Source organism: Triticum aestivum, chromosome 5D, assembly GCF_018294505.1.
Source record: "Triticum aestivum cultivar Chinese Spring chromosome 5D, IWGSC CS RefSeq v2.1, whole genome shotgun sequence".
Classification (NCBI taxonomy): domain Eukaryota; kingdom Viridiplantae; phylum Streptophyta; class Magnoliopsida; order Poales; family Poaceae; genus Triticum; species Triticum aestivum.
Genome location: NC_057808.1, coordinates 548,310,387 through 548,334,090, shown reverse-complemented (window position 1 = coordinate 548,334,090; position 23,704 = coordinate 548,310,387). Strand labels below are relative to the sequence as shown.

Here is a 23,704-nt window from a genome sequence, read left to right as displayed (position 1 = left end):
GGCGCGCGGCGGGCGGCGGCGGCGCGCGGCGGGGTGGGAGGAGAGAAACGGCGAGGGAGAGAAGAAGTGAGTAACGGGCGGGGGGTACGGGCCATTAGGTAGTGAGCTCTTTGCCGTCCGCCCCTCTTTGTCGTCCGCTTTTTTGCCTCTTTGCCGTCTGCTAGCGGACGGCAAAGAGGTGGCCCGTTAAGTTTTTCCCAAACGGGCGGGGGGTGGGGGCCACCTCACTCTTTGCCGTCCGCCAGCGGACGGCAAATATTCTTTGCCGTCTGCTGGCAGACGGCAAAGAGCTGGCAGATGGCAAAGAGCTTCTTTGTCGTCTGCCCTTTCTTTGCCGTCTGTTTTTGGGTAGCTGATGGCAAAGAGCTTCTTTGCCGTCAGCTAGCAGACGGCAAAGAGCTGGCAGATGGCATAGCATATGATCATCCAGTTTATTGCTACTGCTTTCTTAATGTCAAATACATGTTCCTTCGACCATGAGATCATGCAACTCCCGGAGTCCGGAGGAATGCCTTGTGTGTATCAAAGGTCACTTCATAACTAGGTGATCATAAATGTGCTTGATGTCGCTTGAACTACGCCGGTATTTCCCCAAAGAGGAAGGGATGATGCAGTACAGCTACGGTAGGTATTTCCCTCGGTTATGAAACTGATGTCTACTACACAACCTTCTTCTTGTAGACGTTGTTGGGCCTCCAAGTGCAGAGGTTTGTAGGACAATAGCAAATTTCCCTCAAGTGGATGACCTAAGGTTTATCAATCCGTGGGAGGTGTAGGATGAAGATGGTCTCTCTCAAGCAACCCTGCAACCAAATAACAAAGACTCTCTTGTGTCCCCAACACACCCAATACAATGATAAATTGTATAGGTGCACTAGTTCGGCGAAGAGATGGTGATACAAGTGCAATATGGATGATAGATATGAGTATTTGTAATTTGAAAATATAAAAACAGCAAGGTAACTAATGATAAAAGTGAGCGTAAACGGTATTGCAATGCTAGGAAACAAGGCCTAGGGTTCATACTTTCACTAGTGCAAGTTCTCTCAACAATAATAACATAACTGGATCATATAACTATCCCTCAACATGCAACAAAGAATCACTCCAAAGTTACTAATAGCGGAGAACAAACGAAGAGATTATTGTAGGGTACGAAACCACCTCAAAGTTATTTTTCCAATCAATCCGCTGGGCTATTCATATAAGTGTCACAAACAGCCCTAGAGTTCGTACTAGAATAACACCTTAAGACACAAATCAACCAAAACCCTAATGTCACCTAGATACTCCAATGTCACCTCAAGTATCCGTGGGTATGATTATACGATATGCATCACACAATCTCAGATTCATCTATTCAACCAACACAAAGAACCTCAAAGAGTGCCCCAAAGTTTCTACCGGAGAATCACGACGAAAACGTGTGCCAACCCCTATGCATAGGTTCATGGGCGGAATCCGCAAGTTGATCACCAAAACATACATCAAGTGAATCACGTGATATCCCATTGTCACCACAGATACACGCGGCAAGACATACATCAAGTGTTCTCAAATCTTTAAAGACTCAATCCGATAAGATTACTTCAAAGGGAAAACTCAATCCATTACAAGAGAGTAGAGGGGGAGAAACATCATAAGATCCAACTATAATAGCAAAGCTCGCGATACATCAAGATCGTATCACCTCAAGAACACGAGAGAGAGAGAGAGAGAGAGAGAGAGAGAGAGATCAAACACATAGCTACTGGTACATACCCTCAGCCCCGAGGGTGAACTACTCCCTCCTCGTCATGGAGAGCACCGGGATGATGAAGATGGCCACCGGTGAGGGATCCCCCTCCGGCAGGGTGCCGGAACAGGGTCCCGATTGGTTTTTGGTGGCTACAGAGGCTTGCGGCGGCGAAACTCCCGATCTATTCTGTTCCCCGAAGTTTTTAGGGTATATGGATATATATAGGCGGAAGAAATACGTCAGGGAAGAAATACGCCCTAGGGGGGTGGGCGCGCCCCCTACCTCGTGGCTCCCTCGTTTCTTTCCTGACGTGCACTCCAAGTCTATCGGGTAGCTTTACTTCCAAAAATAACTTCTCCAGAAGGTTTCATTCCGTTTCGACTCCGTTTGATATTCCTTTTCTTCGAAACACTGAAACAAGGGAAAAAACAGGAACTGGCACTGGGCTCTGGGTCAATAGGTTAGTCCAAAAAATAGTATAGAAGTGTAAAATAAAGCCCATAAACATCCAAGATGGATAATATAATAACATGAATACTTCATAAATTATAGATACGTTGGAGACGTATCAGAAACCAAAGTATCAATCCAGTATGAGGACCAAGCAACACTATGTAAACGGTACCTGCACACAATGAACAAATACTTGCAAGTCAATCCCTCTACGGGTAACGGCGCCAGATATTGTCAAGTTGACGGGATAAAAATTGTGATAGATTGGATAAATAGATCTCGATAAAACGCGAAATAAAATAAGTAACAAAAAAATGCAACAAGGTATTTTTGGGTTTTTGGAATAATAGATCTGAAACTAAAAGCAAATAAAAATAGATCTCAAAGCGAATATGATAAAGAATAGACCCGGGGGCCGTAGATTTCACTTGTGGCTTCTCTCGAGAAAATAGCATACGGTAGGTAAACAAATTACTATTGAGCAATTGATAGAATATCAAATTATTATGATGATATCCATGCAATGATCATTATATAGGCATCACGTCCAAGATTATAGACCGACTCCTGCCTGCATCTACTACTATTACTCCACACATCAACGGCTATCCAGCATGCATCTAGTGTATTAATTTCATGGAGAAACGGAGTAATGCAATAAGAACGATGACATGATGTAGACGAGATCTATTCATGAAGGAATAGCCCCCATCTTGGTATCCTTAATAGCAATGATTCATGCGTGTCTTTCTGCCCCTTCTATCACTGGGAAAGAACACCGCACGATCAAACCCATCACAAAGCACCTCTTCCCATGGAAAGAAAAATCGATCTAGTTGGCCTAAGTAAACCAAAGATTCGAAGAAGAAATACGAGGCTATAAGTAATCATGCATATAAGAGATCAAAGAAGACTCAAATAACTTTCAAGGATATAGATCTGATCATAAAATCGAAGTTCATCGGATCCCAACAAACACACCGCAAAAGAGTTACATCAAATAGATCTCCAAGAGACCATTGTATTGAGAATCAAAAAGAAAGAAGAAGCAATCTAGCTACTGCCTACGGACCCGTAGGTCTATGATGAATACTCACACATCATCGGAGAGGCACCAATGAGGATGATGAACCCCTCCGTGATGTTTTCTAGATTGGATCTCATGGTTCTGGAACTTGCGGCGGCTGGAATTGTGTTCGTCGACTCCCCTAGGGTTTCTGGAGTATTTTGAACGAAATATGCCCTAGAGGCAATAATAAAGTTATTATTTATTTCCTCATATCATGATAAATGTTTATTATTCATGCTAGAATTGTATTAACCGGAAACATAATACATGTGTGAATACATAGACAAACATAGTGTCACTAGTATGCCTCTACTAGACTAGCTTGTTGATCAAAGATGGTTGAGTTTCCTAGCCATAGACATGAGTTGTCATTTGATTAACAGGATCACATCATTAGGAGAATGATGTGATTGACTTGACCCATTTCGTTAGCTTAGCACTTGATCGTTTAGTTTACTGTTATTGCTTTCTCCATGACTTATACATGTTCCTATGACTATGAGATTATGCAACTCCCGAATACCGGAGGAACACTTTGTGTGCTACCAAATGTCACAACGTAACTGGGTGATTATAAAGGTGCTCTACAGGTGTCTCCGATGGTGTTCGTTGAGTTGGCATAGACCGAGAATAGGATTTCTCACTCCGATTGTCGGAGAGCTATCTCTGGGCCCTCTCGGCAATGCACATCACTATAAGCCTTGCAAGCAATGTGACTAATGAGTTAGTTACGGGATGATGCACTACAGAACGAGTAAAGAGACTTGCCGGTAACGAGATTGAGCTAGGTATTGAGATACCGACGATCGAATCTCGGGCAAGTAACATACCGATGATAAAGGGAACAACGTATGTTGTTATGCGGTTTGACCGATAAAGATCTTCATAGAATATGTAGGAACCAATATGAGCATCCAGGTTCCGCTATTGGTTATTGACTGGAGATGTGTCTCGGTCATGTCTACATAGTTCTCGAACCCGTAGGGTCCGCACGCTTAACGTTCGGTGACGACCGGTATTATGAGTTTATGTGTTTTGATGTACCGAAAGTAGTTCGGAGTCCCGGATATGATCACGGGCATGACGAGGAGTCTCGAAATGGTCGAGACATGAAGATCGATATATTGGACGACTATATTTGGATCGGAATGGTTCCGGGTGAGATCGGGAATATACCGGAGCACCGGGAGGTTACCGGAACCCCCGGGAGGTATATGGGCCTTATTGGGCCTTAGTGGAAAAAAAAGGGAAAGGAGCAAAGGAGGGCCCCCCCAAGCCCAATCCGAATTGGAAGGGGGGCCCGGCCCCCCCTTTCCTTCCGCTCTCCTTCCCTTTCTTTCCCTCTCCTAATCCAACTTGGAAGGGGGGGATCCTACTCCCGGTGGGAGTAGGACTCCCCTAGGGCGCGCCATAAAGAGAGCCGGCCCTCCCCCTCCTCCACTCCTTTATATACGGGGGAGGGGGCACCCCATAGACACACAAGTTGATCATTAATCTCTCTTAGCCGTGTGTGGTGACCCCCTCCACCATAATCCACCTCGGTCATATCGTAGCAGTGCTTAGGAGAAGCCCTGCGTCGGTAAACTTCATCATCACCGTCATCACGCTGTCGTGCTGACGAAGCTCTACTGGATCGTGATTTCGTGGGACGTCGCCGAGCTGAACGTGAGCAGTCCACAGAGGTGCCGTAACTTCGGTGCTGGGATCGGTCGATCGTGAAGACGTACGACTACATCAACCGCGTTGTCATAACGCTTCCGCTTACGGTCCACGAGGGTACGTAGACGACACTCTCCCCTCTCGTTGCTATGCATCACCATGATCTTGCGTGTGCGTAGGAAAATTTTGAAATTACTACGTTCCCCAACATATTTGGGTATTTATAGGGCGAAGAGGCGGTGTGGGAGGCCACCGAGGTGGGCACAACCCATCTGGGCGCGCCTGGGCCCCCAGGTGCGCCCTGGTGTGTTGTCCCCCTCGGGGCTCCCCTCTGGTACTTCTTTGGCCCACTGGATGTCTTCTGGTCCAAAAGAATTCTCCAAAAAATTCGATGCGTTTGGACTCCGTTTGGTACTGATATTCTACAAAGTAAAAAACAAGCAAAAACATCAACTCGCACTGGGCACTATGTCAATAGATTAGTCTCAAAAAATGATATAAAGTTGCTATAAAATGATTGTAAAACATCCAAGAATAATAATATAACAACATGTAACAATAAAAAATTATAGATACATTGGAGACGTATCAGTGCTCTATAGGTATATCCGAAGGTGTCTGTTGAGTTGGCATGGATCGAGATTGGGATTTGTCATTCCGTATGACAGAAAGGTATCTCTAGGCCCTCTCGGTAATATAGCATCACAAGAAGCTTGCAAGCAAAGTGACTAAGGAGTTAGCAACAAGATGATGTATTACGGAACGAGTAAAAAGAGACTTGCCGGTAACGAGATTGTACTAGGTATGGAGATGCCGATGATCGAATCTCGGGCAAGCAACATACCGACGGACAAAGGGAACTACGTATGTTGTCATAAAGGTTCGACCGATAAAGATCTTCATAGAATATGCAGGAACCAATATGGGCATCCAGGTCCCACTATTGGCTATTGACAGGAGAAGCATCTCGATCATGTCTACATCATTCTTGAACCCGTAGGGTCCGCACGCTTAACGTTCGTTGACGATATATAGTATTATATGAGTTATATATGTTGGTGACCGTATGTTGTTCGGAGTCCCGGATGAGATCACGGACATGACGAGGAGCTCCAGATTGGTCCGAAGGTAAAGATTGATATATAGGATGGTAGTATTTGGTCTCCGGAAGGGTTCCGGAATTCACCGAAAGGGTTTCAGATGTTTCCAGAAATGTTCTGGTGCGAGGACACTTTGGTTGGGCCAAGGGGTAAAGCTCACGAGGCTTTAGGTCGGTGCACAAAGGAGTTGTATGGAAGGCAGGCGCTAGACGTCAGGGTTCATGGCGTCTACCCCTGGGATAGACGCCGGAGTCCGTGGCGTCTACGTAAACGTTGAGAACCATGGCGTTTAGCCCTGGAGTCTGGGACGGACTCATCTTTGCGTTCCAAACCGACTTTGGGGAGGACACATCTCCACGTTACGACCCTAGGGCTCAACATATAAATAGAGGAGCAGGGCTAGCCCCTAGAACACAAGTTTTTGAGTCTACTCTAGTTGTTCTTATTCTAGTTGGTCCTAGTTAACTAATTAGAGGTAGCCCTAGCTACCTCTAGTCCTCATAATTAGAAGCCCAGTATGGTTATAATCTCCCCCTTCTAGTTCATCCTCCGCTTTAAATCCGTTGTGCTTGGCGAAGCCCTGCAGAAATAGTTTCACCACCACCGTCACCACAAAGTCGTGCTACCGAAGCTCATCTACTACTTCGCCCTTTCTTGCTGGACGTGTGCTGAACGCGGAGGTGCCGTATGTTCGGTGCTTGATCGGAACAGATCGTGAAGGTGTACGACTACATCAACCGCGTTGATAAACGCTTCCGCTTAGTGATCTACAAGCGTATGTAGATGCTCTCTCCGTCTCGTAGCTATACATCTCCATGGATAGATCTTGCACGTGCGTAGAATTTTTTTTCCATGCAACGTTTCCCAACAGAAACCGCGCGGCCATCGAAGCCGGCTCCATCACCCCTTGGCTCGACGCAAGGCCGCACCAGTGCGTGATCTACGTCAGTTTGGCAGCATGGCCCGCCTCTTGCCGTCGCAGGTCGCAAAGCTTGCTGCCGGCCTGGAATCGTCGAACCGGCTGTTCGTCTGGGTGATTAGGGACTGGGAGACCGATGACCTTGACGCCGGGTTCGAGGAGTGCGTGGCGGGCCGCGGCCTTGTCATCCGCGGGAAAGGGTGTATTGAGCTCCTCCAAGTGCACCCGGGCATCAACCCCATCCTCGAACAAGCTAGCACGACCCTAAATAGGGCTATGCGTTCCTTGCCCCGCCCCTTATCATTGAAGACTACGTGCCTTGAGTACATAACTACGCACTAAAAAATGTCATGGGCGGACGAGGAGCATAACACACCAGGTGCACTGCTTGGCTCAACCAGGTGACATCTTCCCAAAAACTTGCGCACCTGTGAGGCACTGTTAAAGGCCCAACAAGAGGATGATGATCACATGACTTAAGCCATCACGCTGCGGCTGCCACCTCTTCAAAGGAACCGATCCTCAAATGCATCAAGCACTGGATACGTGAGTTAGCAGGCAAGGCACATTAACCTCGGCCTAGACGAGGACACGCCGGTAAACAGCACGGAGGCGCAGACGCGTGATAGGGAACTAATGGGGTTATAAAACCCGACTATAACGACCCTGTTTAACTCCTCTTTTTTCTTTTTTACAATGTATCTTTGAAAGTTTTCTTTGATACAGCTCGGCATGTACGGCTCGACCCTATAAATCAAAAGAAAACAGACCCTTCGCAGTCACCACGAGTATGCTTGTGCTATTTTCTTTTCCTATTTGCCTTGGAGCCAAAGATAACTCTCACGATACACACTCCTTTTTAATATACTCGGCTATGGACCTGGGATTGGATTTAACCCCGCGCTTGCATAAAAGTCTGAATAGTTTATTAGGCGTCTCAGATGTTGCATTATATGAATCAATTTTGAACCATGATTTTGGTCAATAGTTGGGTTGTTCAGCTCCTGTCTTTACCTGTTATGGTTCCGCCCTGTTCGGCTAAGAGTGTAACGGGATAACCACCGCAATTGTGCTTCCAGCTCGAATGGTTAAGCGCCTCAGTGGAGAAAGCCGAAAACTAACTGTCTTGATAAGCGTAAATTGATCGGGGATCGGACGACTGTGTCAAACATGAGATCATTGAAGATCTCGCGTGTCAAACGATGTTCTTAAATAAGCCAAAGTGCGTTGTGGTCTATACCTCGGCTATAGCCGAACACTTCACACACCGGTGGCTATTTATTAGCTGCCACCGTCAAGCTCCTATGACTAAGTGAAAATTATAAAGCCCATTATAGTTTGATTGCTTAGTCTCCATAAGCATGAACCGCCTTAAAAGGAACTGAGATGTCGGCTAAGGGTTATATTGCTATGAAATCACCCCTTGTATTTTGTACAAAGGTGGTCGAAGTCGACGACTGGCCATTTTCAGTATTAAATGGCCGCACAAGACTCAAAAAATAAAGAACATCATCACATAAAACCGAGCTAATTTAATCTTCACCCCAAAAAGCTTGTTCATTTTTACACAATTAAAACTTCGGCATTCCAAAGTACAAGCTAGAAAAATAAAGTGTCCTTGCCACAACGTCACTCAGTCATCTTGGCATCGTCCATCACCTCGGTCATATACTCCTTTGGCGTCCGTGCCTTTCCCTACGGCGGGACCGAAGCCATCAACCCCGCATCAATGGAAGGGTAATGGGTCGTCACGCAAGCATATGCCAGCTGGGCACCTTCCAGGCATGCGGACCGCTTCCAGCGCAGAACTTGGGGTCCGGCATCTTGAAGTCGGGCCACTAGGCCGAAGAAGCTGGTCGGCAGCAGTTCCGCGGGCCAGAGATGAACACAATGGTCCTCCATGGCCGGCCTCGCCATACGGTAGAGCTGCATCTGCTTCATCTGATGATTGGTCAGTGGCGGATGCGACGGCGACTGGAATTGCTGCCGGTACGCCCTCTCCATGGCATGGCCCTCTTGAGAGGCGAAGTGGCGGCCCGCGTCCGATGTGCTTCGCGGCAGCTCCCGTTGCAACTCACGGGCATGTTTATGATTGGAGCATGTATTTTTTTCTCCCGTTGGAATGATGAGCTGCGGGTTCACCATCCGCAGTCGACACTGCTTGTCAAATTAAGAACTGGGGTCAGGTCAGGGACTCCCGCGTCACACCACTCATGGAAGAATGCTTCTGGCATCAAAGCCGTGGGCAGCAGGAGTAATGCTACACATACATAGGTTTACATGGGTTTTACAAACAGGTGGATTGTGATTGGACGTTAAGGGGGAGGAGGGGCCATCCCCATGAAAATCAGGGGAGAGTGGTTAGTTAGAAAGAAAGAAGCCTAGTCAGTGTGTAATTGCGTGTAACTATTTGTATGTTTAGCATTATTGGGGTTAGTGGGTGGCCATCGCCGTCCACCGTCCGTCGTTTTGTGAATATGCATGCCTGTGATCGTGGCATCACCGCACCATCGTCGAACCAATAATTATCTTGCTGTGGCCGATGTAGCAGCAGTGTCGCCTGTCTACTTTTCAGCGTCCATCGAACGCTAGCATGTGGCCGTGATTCTTTCTTGGTGTACTTTCCAGATGCGAATCTATAGCTACTCTTTTTCAGCATACAACAAGTAAATTAGACTCTCCTTCGTGTTCTTGTCCGTGTACACGGTGTCTTGTTTACTTCGGCGCGGCCATGGCACAGCCCCTACACTTCGTCCTGGTGCCGCTCCTCGCGCCGGGCCACGTGATCCCCATGCTTGACCTGGCGCGCCTCATCGCCGGCCACGGCGGCACGCGCGCCACCGTGGTCCTGACGCCCGTCACCGCCGCGCGCAACAGAGCCGTCCTGGAGCACGCTTCCCGCGAGGGGCTCGCCGTCGACGTAGCCGAGCTCCAGTTCCCGGGCCCGGCGCTGGGGTTGCCTGAGGGGTGCGAGAGCCACGACATGGTCACAGACATCTCCGGCATCCTGCTCCTCTATGAAGCCGTGTGGCTGCTCGCCGGGCCGCTGGAGACGTACCTCCGGGCGTTGCCACGCCGGCCGGACTGCCTCGTCGCCGACACTTGCAACCCGTGGACGGCCGACGTCGCGCGCCGGCTTGACGTTCCACGGTTTGTGTTCCACGGCCCCTCAGCGTTCTTCATCCTGGCGCAGCATAGCCTGGCCAAGCACGGCGTGCACGACACCGACAGCGTCGCCGGCGACTTCGAGCAGTTCGTGGTGCCCGACTTTCCTGAGCGCGTCGTCACGAGCAAGGCCACGTCTCTTGGGTTCTTCCAGTATCCTGGGATGGAGAAGGAAAGGCGTGACACGCTGCACGCCGAGGCCAGCGCCGACGGCTTCGTCTTCAACACCTGCGCGGCTTTCGAGAGCGCGTACATCAAGGGATACGGGGCGGCGCTCGACCGGAACGTGTGGGCGGTCGGACCGCTCTGCCTTCTGGACTCCGACGCGGAGACGACGGCGGAAGAGGCAACCGCGCGGCCGTCGACGCCGGCTCGGTCGCCACTTGGCTCGACGCGCGGCCGCACCAGTCCGTGCTCTACGTCAGCTTCGGCAGCATGGCCCGCCTCCTCCCTTCGCAGGTCGCGGAGCTCGCCGCCGGCCTGGAGTTATCAAATCGCCCGTTCATCTGGGTGACTAGGGAGACCGCCGACCTCGACGCCGGGTTCGACGAGCGCGTGGAGGGCCGCGGCCTTGTCATCCGTGGGTGGGCGCCGCAGGTGAGCATCCTGTCGCACCCGGCGGTGGGCGGCTTTCTGACGCACTGCGGGTGGAACTCCACGTTGGAGTCGCTCTCCCACGGCGTGCCGCTGCTGACATGGCCCCACATGGCCGACCAGTTCTTGAACGAGACGCTGGTCGTGGACGTGCTCGGCGCCGGCGTCCGCGTTGGCGTTAAGGTGCCGGCCATGCAGGTGTTCCTGAACCCCGAGGAGCATGGAAAACAGGTCGGGAGAGACGACATCACGAGGGCACTGGCGGAGCTGATGGATGGTGACGGGGCGGGAATACGGACGACGGCGAAGAAGCTCGCGAGGATGGCGAGGGAGGCGATTGCGGAGGGCGGGTCGTCGGACCGGGATGTGGCGGATATGGTTCGCCATGTCGGGGACCTCGCGCACAGGAAGGAGAATGGGCGTGCTGGTCCTTGACGTGCCCGAGTTTGGAAGCAACTAGAAGATGGATGGTCAAGCCAAACATTTCGCTGTAGTTTTTGTTTTTTTGAAATTGCTGTAGGATAAAAAAAATTCAGGTACTGTAGGATAATTATTAAGACATGAATAACAGGCCACGCGGATGTGGTGAAACAGGTGTGGAGTACACTGATTATTCTCCTTTTCCTGTCCGTTAGTTTTCATATTTTTTTCTATTTTTGTTTTGAAGTACATCGATTACGGAAAGTGCTCTTTTTTCTCCTAGTTATTTAAGGAAAATGCTACACCTAGGAAACTATTACGAAACAATTACAAAACCTTCTCATTAAACCGCCCACCCTTGAATTCAATAGGGTGGGCCCATCCCCCTAATTTCCACCAAACCAGGAAACCCTATCTAACCTAAGCATCTGATAAAAAAGGCTTCCGCCCCACTTTATATACTAGTCAATGTGTACGTGCAATGCACGTTAATTTAGAAGTATATTAAGTGAATGCGAATATTAAGTAGGATATTATCTCCGTGTTATTATGTGATTAGCACTATATTTAGCATGAAATTAACTGCACGCTAAACGTGTTGAGCGCTCGACATTGAAGAAGTCTAGGTCGTTGGATTGACATGATTTGATGGCCGAAATTAATTGGATCTGCCCCTTTAGGTCTTTTTATATTGAGATATAGTTAAAGCATGATCATGCCAAACATTTCTCTGTTTTTTTTTTGAAATTGTTGTAGGATAATTATTAAGACATGAATAACAGGCCACGCGGATGTGGTGAAAGAGGTGTGGAATACACTGATTATTCTCCTTTTCCTGTCCGTTAGTTTTCATATTAAATATTTTTTTTGTTTTGAAGTACACCGATTACGGAAAGTGCTCTTTTTTCTCCTACTTATTTAACCAAAATGCTACATCTACAAAACCATTACGAAACAATTACTCCGCCTAACCTAAGCATTTACGAGCCCGTAAAAAACCTTTGCGTTAAACTGCCCACCCTTAAATTCAACCGGGTGGGCCCATCCCCCTAATTTTCACCAAACCAGAAAACCCCACCTAACCTAAGCATTTACGAGCCCGTAAAAGAAAACCTAAGCATATATGTTAATTGAATACAATAAATAACGTAAGTGTAGCATTGCTTTTTTGATCATGTAATATATATGTTCTTAAAACTTGTCTCTTTCAATGCACTCGATGTCATTTTTGCGTTAAACATGGCTCGCCATACAACATTCATGTATCGATCCAACTCCCAACCCCCACTACCCAACTTCCAACCCTTCTAATCGTATTAATTAACACATGGACCATCCATCAACCATTCTACATACACAACGAAAGGAAATCAAATACTCTCAAAACAGTGATCTAAACGATCTTATATTTGTTTACAAAGAGAGTACTCAAAGCACCATAGTACTTTCTCCATCTGAAAAAGCTTGTCCCAACCTTATTCCTCAAATGATTTGAGGGACAAGCTTTTTCGGACGGAGGGAGTAAATCATAGTCTGAATATGGATCAAACAAGCCATAGAGAAAACACCGGCAAAAGGATGACACTCGCAAAATTGTACATTTGCTGAGTTCTGCCACATGGCATCCAACATTGCACGCCTTTGTCGAGTGGCACTCAACAAACTTTTTTCTTTCCTTTTTCTTCTCCTCTCTTTGGTTTCATTTCTCCCTTACATTATTTATTTTTGTTTTTTCATTCTATGCTCTATTCTTTTCTACAATATTTGCTTTTCCCTTTCCTTTTTGGAATGTGATATTTAGTACACGTGTGTTATATAAGCAAAACTACCACACACCTTTCTTCCCTCTAATTACTCGAATGCATGCATTAGCATGATTCTTTCTTCTTTCACGTGCACTCCTTCTAATTATATGCCTACAATACAGGACAAAAATGATGATGTCATCCTAGATTCTTCTTATTCCAAAAATTCAAAAAGTTTTGTAGCTCAAATCGTCAGTCTAGTGCAAAAACTGACCCTGCTTTATGCATCTTGAATGATTTTTCTGAGTTTTTGCAGTTACCAGATGAAGAGTTTGTAAACCATACCAGAGAAGCTAAAGCAGTTCGCATGGTAGAAGAAATTATGAAGAAAGCCACTCCACCCACTGGCCGGAGAGAAGCTTATTTCAAACAAATAGGGCAGCCACTTTCAGCTAAGCATAAGTAGAATATCAAGGTAGAACAATACGGGACTCCACCGCATGTTGATATTGTAAAAGTACATGCTACACCTATATCAGTTGTTTGTAAAGAAGTTTATCTAGACCGAGACACCACCTCTTATCTAAAAGGGTGTACAGAAGGTAAGGATATACGTAAACAAATTTTGTCATGTTCCTTCGACAGCAGGTCTTACTTTGGATTGTGTGATCCTGGATCTCCAGTTGATATTATTCGCTACACTCTTGCTACTTGTGATAAGCGTTGGGATTTTCCCAAAGAGGAAGGGTGATGTAGTAGAGTAGTAGCTAGTATTTCCCTAAATTAAGAACCAATGTTTATCGAACCAGTATGAGCTGATACATCCATTTTGCATCATGTTTTCCTACTGTTATTTATACTGTTTTAGCTCAATGTTTCACTTTATGATGCAATTTTAATGCCTTTTCTCTCTTATTATGCAATATATACATGAAGAGGGAAATTGCTTGCTAGTTGGAATTCTGGACCCAAAATAGCTACATTAGAGATAGCTATCCTCCATAGCTCCAAATAACCTAAAATTTTATGAGGAATTATTTTGAAATATATAAAACATAGTGAAAGGAAAAAGTACCAAATAAGCTCAAACATTGGCCCATAAGGCATGGGGCATGCACTACCCCCCTGGGCGCGCCTTGTCCCCTTATGGAGCCCACAAAAGTCCTCCACTGCCCATCTTCTGCTACATAAGGCCATTTTCCTTAGAAATAAATAAGAGAAGACTTTCGGGATGAAGCGTCGCCGTCTCGAGGTGGAACCTGGGCACGAGCACTTTTGGTCTCTGACGGAGCGATTTGGCCGGGGATACTTCCCTCCGGTAGGAGGAAATCGAAGCCTTCTTCATCACCAACGATCCTTTCATCCTGGGAGGACTCATCTCCATTAACATCTTCACCAACACCATCTCATCTCAAACCCTAATTCATCTCCTGTATTCAATCTTTTGTATTCGTTGGTATTCGTTCAATATTTTGATGAAGTGTATGTTGTTCTTCCTCTAGTGGTGTCGTGTGAATATCGACTACATGGCACTTAACCATGTTTGGGCCTAGGGAAAGGCATTGTGAAGTAGTAAGAAGATGATGGGTTGCGAGAGTGATAGAAACTTAAACCCTAATTTATGCGCTATTCCGTAAGGGACTGATTTGGATCCTTATGTTTCATGCTATGGTTAAATTTCTTTTAATTCTTATTTTCGTAGTTGTGGATGCTTGCGAGATGAGGTAATCATAAGTGGGTTGTTTGTTCAAATAAGAACAACACCCTAACACCGGTCAACCAAAAATCAATTTATCAAAGTAGTGAACGAGAATCAACTAAACATGATGAATGTGACTAGATGAAATTTCCATGTGTCCTCGAGAACGCTTAGCTTAATATAAGAAGTACTTCCGGCTTGTACTTTGCAATAAAAGGATTGGGCCACTTTGTCGCACCATGTTACTTGCTACGAATTATCTCGCTATCAAACTATTTGTTACTACTACTTTATAGCACTTGCAGAGACTACCTTGTTAATACCGCTTATCAATTGCTCCTGCTCCTCGTTGGGTTCTTACTTCGGAAGGACTAGATTGATCCCCTATACTTTTGGGTCATCAAGACTCTTTTCTAACCTCATTGCCGGAGAGTGAAACGCTTTTGGTAATGAAACATTTATATTGCGTGTTGAATTTTATCTTCATTTGTCGCTATGGAAGATAATCCTTTGAGGGCTTGTTCTTGGTATCTTCACCTCGGTCGGAAGTGGTAAGAGCCGCTACTCAACCTAATGAACCTACGGAAAATGTTTATTATGAAATCCCTTCGGGTATTATGGAAAAACTACTTGCTAATCCTTACGCAGTAGATGGAATAATGCATCCTGATGTGCACCTAATTTATATAGATGAACTTTGTGGATTGTTAAACCTTGCAGGTCTATCAGAGGATGGAGATAAGAAGAAATTACTCCCTTTTTCTCCGAAGGGAAGAGCATTGACATGGTACAGGCTATTGGATGAATCTAGAACAAGGGACTGGAACCGATTGAAGTTGGAATTCCATCAGAAATTTTATCCTATGCACTTTTTCATCGTGATCGAAATAATATATATAATTTTTGGCCTCATGAAGAAGAAAGTATCGCTCAAGCTTGGGGAGGCCTAAATACATGATGCACACATGCCCTAATCATGATCTCTCGAGAGAAATGATGATACAAAACTTTTATGCTCGGCTTTCTCATAATGATCAAACAAGGTTGATACTTCTTCTATTGGTTCCTTCATAAAAAGGAGTATTGAATTCAAATGGGATCTTATTAAAAGAATTAAACGCAACTCTGAAGATTAAGAAATTGAGAAAGGTAACGAGTCATATATAAGTCTTTTATAGAAACGGATGTTTTTCATAAGCTTAGTCATCTCTACGTCAACTTCGGTAGCTTGGCCCGCCTCTTGCCGCTGCAGGTCGCGGAGCTCGCTGCCGGCCTGGAGTCGTCAAATCGCCCGTTCATTCAGGTGACTAGGGAAACTGGCTGCCTCAATGCAGGGTTCGAGGAGCGCGTGGACGGCCACGGCCTTGTCATCCGTGGGTGGGCACCGAGATGAGCATCCTGTCGCACCCGACGGTGAGCGGCTTTCTTACGCACTGCGGGTGGAACTCCACATTAGTCCCTCTCCCTCGGCGTGCCGCTGTTGACATGGCCGCACATCGCCGACCAGTTCTTGAACGAGACGCTGGTCGTGGACGTGCTCGACGTCGGCGTCCGCGTCGGCGTTAAGGTGCCGGCCATGCACGTGATCATGAACCCCGAGGTGTATGCGAAGCAAGTCAGGAGAGACATCAAAGGGGGACTAGCGGAGCTGATGGATGAGGGGGCGGGAATACGAACGACGACAAAGAAGCTCGCGCCCATGGCAAGTGAGGCGATGGCGGAGGGCGGGTCGTCGGACCTGGATGTGGCGGATATGATGCGCCATGTCGGGGACCTTGCACAGAGGAAGAGAAAGGGCGTGCTGCTCCTTGACGTGCCTGAGCTTGGAAGCAACAACAAGACGGATGGTATGGTCAAGCCAAACTTTCCGATGTAGCATCCCTCTCTTAATTAAGTGGCATGATGATCTTTAGTTTTCATTTTTTTTTATATTACTAAACTATTTTACTGCAAAATTTTGATACCTTATTTTTTGTACTATAAACATTTTATATAATACACAGTGAACATTATTTCAAATACGCACTAATGATTGTTTTAATGTATGTTCTGAACACTTTCATAAATACAGATTGAACATTTTTGTAATATGGGATGAACATTTTACACGGTGAACTTTTTTGTAATTTAGAGTAACTTCTTTTAAATACATCTTGAACTTTTTTAAATATACGGTGAACATTTTATTAATTTATGATGACCGTGAAAGAATTCTTCACCATGTAATAAGGAAACCAAACAAACAAATGTTCATCAATCGTTCACCATGTATTAAAAAACAAAACAAACAAATGTTCATCGTACTTTAACAAATTGTTCAATGTGTATGATTTTTTTTCACCCTGTATTAATAAATGAAAATGATAGAATAAACTGAAATAAAAAACTAAAAAATTAAAAAACAAGAAAAAAGCCTGTAAGAACCAGACAGAAAAAGCTAAAAAGAAAAAAAAACAGACAACAAAGTACGTAACAGAAAAAACAAACGAAACAGTGAAAGAACCTGCAGCGGGCGCTGCCATAAGCTAGGACGGCCCATCTGCAGGCGCAGCGGGCGAATCATCCTCTATTTTACGGCCTGCGCGCTATATATATAGTATCTGCAAAATCACTAATTGTGGAGTATTCATCGCAAAGTTCACTCAATCTTCACAGGTTATGACAAGTGGTGTGTTGCATGTGCGTCACTTGTCGCAACCCGGAAGTTTTCCCTTTTTCCGTAGATTCGTTTATTTAAAACGTTTTATCTCTTAAACCGTGTGTCCAAATCTTGAATCGTTTTTATCGTTGGATTCCTCACGTCGAGATCATCAAAACTAGATCTCATGTTGATAGGTTTTAACAAACTTTTTTTTACGAAAAAAGTCAGACGAAAAAACTGAATTGGGAGCACGGTTTTTTCTCTTTCCGAAAGAGGCACGGTTGTGCCTCCCTCGAAATGACAACCGTACCTCTCGCGGAGGCAAAAACATTTTTTTTCGTTTCCGAGAGGCACGGCCGTGCCTCTCGCGGAAGTAAAACCGTGCCTCTCGCGAAAAAAACCAGAAATCACGTTTTTTTTCGTTTCCGAGAGGCACGGTCGTGCTTCTCGCGGAAGAAAAAAAACAGAAAACGCGTTTTTTTTCGTTTCCGAGAGGCACGGTCGTGCCTCTCTGAAAGCAAAACCGTGCCTCTCGCGGAAGCAAAACCATGCCTCTTGAGTAAGAAAAAATAAAATACGTTTTTTCGCGTAGTTTTTGTTTCAAAATTACTTTTTGGCCCAAAAGCTAAGGAAGACCGGTGGAAAATCAAAACATCAAAAACCCCCAGAAAAAACAGTTTAAAAAGCTGAAAACGCGTGTGAAAAGAAACAAAATAGAAAGGGAGCGCCCAGAGCGCGACACATGACGGGGCGGCTGAGAGCGCGTCAAGTGACGCTGATCATTAGGAGACTCCCGAAGGAGCGCTCGTGAACTAGTTGCTCTCTAGTATCTGCCCTTGCTCTCGGCCGCCAGCATGGCGTTCTGATTCCTGCAGAGTGCGCCCAACAGCTAGCAGGTTTGCCCTGCATGACGATGTGAGACATCCTATTCCTCGAAATGACTAGTTAAGGGTTACTATGTACCCATTTGTCACAAACATAAAAACAAAGAGTTTTTCCTTTTTTGTAGATCTATTATTTCAAAATATTTTATCTCTTGAATGGTGCGTCCAAATTGTTAACCGTTTCACCGTTAGATTTGTCGTGCCGAAATCTTCAGACTGAGTTTTCGGCAAACTTTTCTTTTTCATGAAAGCGAAGAAAACGGACAATCGGAAAAACCAAAAACCAAAAAATATATAAAACCGAAAGAAAAACCTAAGCGGAGAAGCACAATTGTGTTGTTCACTTTTTTGAAGCTTGTATAAGCAAAATTGTGCTTCTCGCAGAAGCACAGCACAGGCCGTGCTTTTCTCTTTTTCCATGAAAGCAAACTATGCTTTTTCCCTTTTAGGAAGCTCGGACTATGCTTCTCGCTGAAGCACAAGCTGTGCTTTCCCCTTTCGGGAAGCACAGGATGTGCTTCTCGTAAAAGCGCAGGTTGTACTTAACTTTTTTGGGTAGCACAGCCTGTGCTTCTCGCAGGAAAGCTGCTCCCCAAAAAAACCAAGGAAAAATTCCACCAAAACCTAGGAAAAGCAAGCAAAATTTTGAAAAAACAAAAATATTATAAATAATACATGTGCAAAAATAATAATAAAAAATCTCAGAGATGCGTCGTGAGCACGACACGTGACGGCGATTGGATGCACCGCTTGGCAGGAGCCCCCTAAAGGGTACCCCTTGGTTAGCTGTTATCCCTATCCCCCGTCCTACGTGAGGAAACGCTCGCCACAGTTCCCAATGTGTGTTTTGGGCGGGCCCATATGCAGGCAAGGTGTCGCTTCTTTTTTTTTGTTTGCGTTTTTCTTTCTTTTTAGTTTAAGTTCTAATTTTTTTTAAATGTCCATGAAACCCAAATCCGACCTAACTGTTCTAAAATTTAAAAAAATCACCAATTTCATAAAAAGGTTTACAAATTTAGAATGGTTTAAATTTTGTACAATATCATTTAATTTTGAAAATCTTTTGAATTTGAAAAAATTTGCCCTTTCAAAAAATGTTCTTTAAATTCCTAATATTTTGAAAATTTCAAAGAACTATTCATTGATTAAACAAATGTTCAGAAATCCAAAAAAATTGAATACAAAAGATGTTCATGAATTTAAAATTTTCTCCCTAATTTCAATAAATATGTTCACTCAGCTTTCGAGAATGTTCATGAATTTAAAAATTCTTCTCGGATTGCCAAAATGTTCATGAATTGTTTTTACAATAAAAAAATTCATCGATTTGAATATTTATGCAGATTTCAAAAAATGTTCTCGAATTTAAAAAATCATGAATTTAAAGTTGTTGCTATATTTGCAAAAAAAGTTCATGAATTTAAGAAGTGTCCGTGAATTTTTGAAAAGATAGCGTGATTTTCATAAATTCGCAAGTTAAGGATGTTAAATTGAGATATGTTTTCGAGCAGTTCGAAGTTCCTGATTCTCCGGTGCGCATCGTCACGACCATGGCCACGTCGCTTGGGTTCTTCCATATTCTTGGGCTGGAGAAGGAAAGGCATGACACACTCCGCGCCAAGGCCACCGCCCCGACGGCTTCGTTTTCAACACGTGCGCGGCTTTCGAGACCGGAAGGTGTGAGCAGTTCGACCGCTCTTCCTTCTGGACTCCGATATGGAGACAACAGCCGAAAGAGCCAACCGTGCGGCCGTCGATGAGGACCTGGTTGCCTCTTGGCTCGACGGGAGGCTGCATCAGTATGTGCTCTAGGTTCGCTTCGGCAGCATGGCCCGCCTCTTGCCCTCGCAGTTCGCCGATCTTGCCGCGGCTTGGAACCATCAAATCGGCTGTTCATCTGGGTGATTAGGGATTGGTAGTCCGACGATCTCGACGCTGGGTTCGACGAGCTCATGGAGAGTCGCGGCCTTATCATCCGCGGGTGGGCACTACAGATGAGCATCATGACGCACCCGGCCGTGGGTGGCTTTCTAACGCATTGCGGGTGGAACTCCATGTTGGAGTCCCTCCCCCTCGGCGTGCCGCTGCTGACATGGCCGCACATCGCCAACCAGTTCTTGAACAAGTCACCGGTCGTGGACGTGCTCGGCGACGGCATCCACGTCGGCGTTAAGGTGCCGACCATGCACATGTTCATAAACCCCGAGGTGTATGCGAAGCAGGTTGGGAGAGGCGACATCAAGAGGGTACCGACGGAGCTGATGGATGAGGGGACGGGAATACGGACGACGGCGAAGAAGCTCGTGATGATGGCAAGAGAGGCGATAGCGGAGGGCGGGTCATCAGATCGGGATGTGGCAGATATGGTTCGCCATGTCGGGGAGCTCGCCGAGAGGAAGTAAGAGGGTTGTTGGTCCTTGACGTGCCCAGGCGGTCAAGCCCGTTAATTTCTTGGCCGTTGATTTTCTTTTCAGGTTCGTGCTGCATTTTTTTGCCTGTGTTTTTTGTTGTCTTGGGCTTTTTTTACTTACCCCATTATTTGAGTCAGTTGATTCGCTACCGGGACGAAGCCCATTAACAGTGGGATCCAGTCCTGCTCTCTGTACCTTTGTTTTTTTTTTGGTTTTCTCTGTTTCTCCTTTTGTTTTTTGTTTTCCTTTCTTAGTTGGTTTTAATTTTTCTTTTGTGGGTATTTTTGGGATGTTGGGTGAGCATAAATGTATACACATAAATACCATGCTTATCTGCAAAAATCACACTATTATATGATTATTGTTTGTAGACTACAAAAAAATGTAATTTTAGAGCGAAGTTGTGTGCAGGATTTTTTTAAACTAGTTATCTTTCTTCTTCAAATTTAACATTATTCCTACTAATTAATTATTCTTTATTTTGAAGTTTTAGTTATTATTTCATTGTCTTTCTTCTTCAAAGGTAAACCTAGTGCCAGTAATTAATCCCTTCTTAGGAATTGTTTTTGCGAAAATTCCACTATTACATGTTTATTCTAGCATATTTTAGAAAATTGCATTTTTTGGTATAGCGCGTGCAAATTTTGTCGTTGCTTATTTTAACCTTTTTATTTTGTTTCTTCTCAAAGGGTAATACCAATGGCACTAATTTATTTTTTCTTTGAAACCTTCATTATTTTGATTTAAAATTTTATATTCTTTCTCCTTTAAAGCTAATACCAATGCCACCAATTCATTCCTTCTTAGGAATAATTCTTTTTGCAAATTTTCCCTATTATATGATTATTTTGCATATTATGAAAAACTGCAATTTTTATGAAAATTATGTGCAAATTTTGTCATTATTTGTTTTATTCTTTTCTTTCTTCTTAAAGAGTGATATCAATGCCACTAATTAATTTTTTATTAGAAAACTTCATTATTATGATTTTGTTTTAGTGTCTATTTCATGTTCTTTCTTCTGTAATACCAAAGCCACTAATTTTTTTCTTAGAAATAATTTATGATTTTGATTTTTTTATTCATTTTCTTTCTTTCTTAGAAAACTTAGTTATTATGATTTTGTTTTAGTTTCTACTTCATTTCCTTTCTTATTAAAGGGTAATACCAAAGCCACTAAAACAAAACAAAAAATAGCAAAGCCACTAATTCATTCTTTCTTAGAAGAACTTAATTATTTTGATTTTGAATTTTTTAATGGTAATACCATTGTCACTAATTCATTCCCTCATAGGAAACTTCCCTTTTTGTTGGAATTCCAATATTATATGAGTGTTCATGAATTTGATAAACAAGCGCAATTTCTATGTAAAATGGTGCAAATTTTGACATTGCTTGTTAGTTTTTTCTTCTTTTCAAAGGGTAATACCGATGCCACTGATTCATCCTTCTTTAGGGACCTTCGTTTCATTGATGTTTTTAGTGTTTATTTCTTTATATTTCTTCTTTAAGGGTAATACAAATACCCCTATTATTTCCACTCCCTAATTCTTGGGAGCAAAAGGGTGGCATGTATCATCACATCCACCCAGTAGTCCGCAACCGCGCATGTCTAGTCAACTACATGCATCATCTGGCTTGCTAGCTTAGCAAGGTTTTGAAAGTTAGTCCTGCATAAATCGAGCCAAAAAGCTTTATTAAGGAATATGTATGATGTTTAATCTTCAATGCCCTGAATGTTGCTGAGCTTTTAAGCTACATAGGATTTCTTAATTCAAGTAATAACATAAAGTGGAAGAGGTTACTACTAGCTTGCATGCAGCATGCTTGACCGCTCAGTCGTCAGTCAATCGTCTCTGTGTACACATAAAAAGAGGGTTAATCGTCTCTGTGCACACATAAAAAAAGTGACTGACCCAAAATCTAAATTTCAGTCACCTTAACCCTAGCCAGTCCCTTAATTAAGTGGCACGATGATCTTTAGAGAGCCTGAATAACTGGCCACGTCGACATGGTGAAAGAAGAGTGGAGTAAAACGCCTAAGAGTACCTCTAGCACATCCCGCAAACCGGGCCGTCCGCTATAATAACCGCCGATATAGCGGGCGGGGACCATTTTTTCCACCCGAAACAGATTCAATAAAATCTGTCGTCCCCTAATTTTTTTTCTGCGGGATCCTTATGGCCGTTGGAGTGGATGCTTGGAGCAAGTGCGGAATGCACCGCCAAGTGGCATCACTATTGATGATTATGTGAGTGTTTCTTCATTTTGTTAACTTTGGCCGAGTTGATAAAAGTTTGAGCTCATATTTGCCTCAATGTTCATGTGTAGGATCGCATCGTCAATGAATATTTCAAGCAAACCGCGGGTTTCAAGGGCCGGCCCGTTCATTCTTCATCATTGTTGATGCCTGCTCAAGGATAGTGAGAAGTGGAGAGTGAGGGACAAGGAAGCTCCCCTGAAGAAGGTTCTCTTGTCAAATTGGAAGATGAGGATGATGATCTGGAATATTTGGAATCATCAATTAATGGATGGGCCTATGGTGCCCTACGGTCCTGGTTTGGTGTGAGTAAGCCCAAAAGGAGAAGAAAAAAAAGACGTCCAAACTAACCCAACTGGTGAAGCTCATGCATTTTCTAGCATAATCATGTACGTTTCCACCAATCGTGGCGATTTTGACGGCTCGCGCTCAGCTTCTTGTAAAAGTACAGGAAATCGGCAGGGTCTAGCCCGGGCACTTGCCCAGGGTGCCCATACGGTAAAATTGCCCCTGGGTTATGTCCGCTTAAAAAAGTCAAATACCATTAGATTCAACATGAAATATATTTTCATAGTGCCAACACAAGCTTGACAAAATGTCGTTAACCATGATAGACTCATTGATTTTGACTTACCACAGATAGACCACCGAACGTCGATCACGAGGAACACACCGAACCTAGGCACACGTACCATCATTACATAATAACTACCATAAGTTCACCAAATTAAATTAGCCGGTCCTATTTCCAAACGTACGCCCCAAGTTCACTTTGCAAAATTGTACAGTATGATAATTTGCCAGCCTTTGAACCTAGTGGCGGAGCTTCATGGGGGCCGACTTGGGCCATGGCCCCAAGATGATAAGATTTTTCTTTGTATATACCTTAGTATTAGGCCTATTTATCCATTAAAAATCATCCAAAAGGATTTATGTTTGCCCCCCAA

At 44.5% G+C, this 23,704-nt stretch overlaps 4 pseudogenes; all 4 read left to right on the top strand.

The window, feature by feature from the left end:
* The window catches only part of LOC123121188 (UDP-glycosyltransferase 73E1-like), an 11,562-nt pseudogene extending 4,282 nt beyond the window's left edge, over positions 1-7,280 (top strand).
* A 2,254-nt stretch (positions 7,281-9,534) lies between these two features.
* LOC123126141 (UDP-glycosyltransferase 73E1-like) lies at positions 9,535-11,288 on the top strand (annotated as a pseudogene).
* A 4,662-nt stretch (positions 11,289-15,950) lies between these two features.
* Positions 15,951-16,437, top strand: LOC123121187 (UDP-glycosyltransferase 73E1-like; annotated as a pseudogene).
* Positions 16,438-18,109: 1,672 nt separating this feature from the next.
* LOC123121186 (UDP-glycosyltransferase 73C4-like) lies at positions 18,110-20,533 on the top strand (annotated as a pseudogene).
* The last annotated feature ends 3,171 nt before the right edge of the window (positions 20,534-23,704 follow it).